This window comes from Penaeus monodon, chromosome 24 (genome assembly GCF_015228065.2).
Source record: "Penaeus monodon isolate SGIC_2016 chromosome 24, NSTDA_Pmon_1, whole genome shotgun sequence".
NCBI classification, from domain to species: Eukaryota; Metazoa; Arthropoda; class Malacostraca; order Decapoda; family Penaeidae; genus Penaeus; species Penaeus monodon.
The window spans coordinates 17,829,947-17,830,956 of NC_051409.1; the positions used below are offsets into that span (position 1 = coordinate 17,829,947).

Consider the following 1,010-nt stretch of genomic DNA (forward strand, 5'->3'; position numbering starts at 1 on the left):
GTGAGAGAGAGTCGCTATGTGCACTGAGTCCATTTGCAGTGATGTTTGCATGTTTGTGTTCTTGTAAGTGGGCATTCATATACAGAAAATAATTCCCCTAAAAATATCCTTCCAAGGCCCTGCCACAGTGCCAAGATGAAGCCTTTGTACAAGCCGGCATGAGAAGCCCCGTTGCTGCCAACACTGAGTGCCTTTCAGGGCCACACCTCCTTCAGTCGCCCGCGCCGCGCCCGCTTCCAGGGAAGGCAGCCGCCAACGCGATTGCGCTCTCGATTTCAGATGCATTCGATTCCTTTGATGTTATCAACTTCTATTGTTAATCTTTTTTTTTTTCTTTTCATCCTTTTATGTCTGAAGCTCTAAGAAGGACACGAACCAAATGAAACACTCGTTGTATTATTCAAGAATAGATCCATTCTTGTCTAATAAGAAAAACATAATTGGACAATTCCAACGTTTCGTTAAGACTTTATACAAATTGTAAAAAAGACTATTCTTATAATAAAAGCAATATCTTAAATCGCCCCATGTGAAAAGAGAAGAGACAAGTTGGTGAAAATACAGAGAAGAGGAACTGGCAGTGACTCTACAGACACTCTTGTGGCTTACAAAAATTAAGCACAAAACTCCCAACTGTATACACTTTGTACATATATTAATTACACCATTTTCGCGTCTCTGAGGTTTCGCTGCGCCGTCTCGGGCGAGCGCTAAGGTCCTTACCTCTCTCATCGCACGAAACTCGGGATGGTTTTTTTCAAAGATGCTGCTAGCTACATCAACACTGCAAGAGCTTTCACTACGGTAAGTCCGGGTTACACAGCGGTCGGTCATCAACGTGGTCATCCTATTGATCGCGCAGTCGTCTCCTGTGGGGTCCCTGGAATGGGACCCCGTGGTCAGGCGGGGGTCGGGGGCACTCGCGGGGGTCGCCATTCGGTCGGAATCCAATCTCGGGGGTCGTACGCGTGTCCACGGTCGTCGTCCTGGTCGTCGCGCTAACGGTCTAC

At 47.1% G+C, this 1,010-nt stretch overlaps 1 protein-coding gene across 1 annotated transcript in view; it reads right to left on the minus strand.

Moving 5' to 3' along the window:
* Positions 1 to 391: 391 nt before the first annotated feature.
* The window catches only part of LOC119588878 (collagen alpha-1(XI) chain-like), a gene marked incomplete in the record, with an annotated part of 48,456 nt that continues 47,837 nt past the window's right edge, over positions 392 to 1,010 (minus strand). The window contains 1 exon segment of the mRNA XM_037937517.1: positions 392 to 980.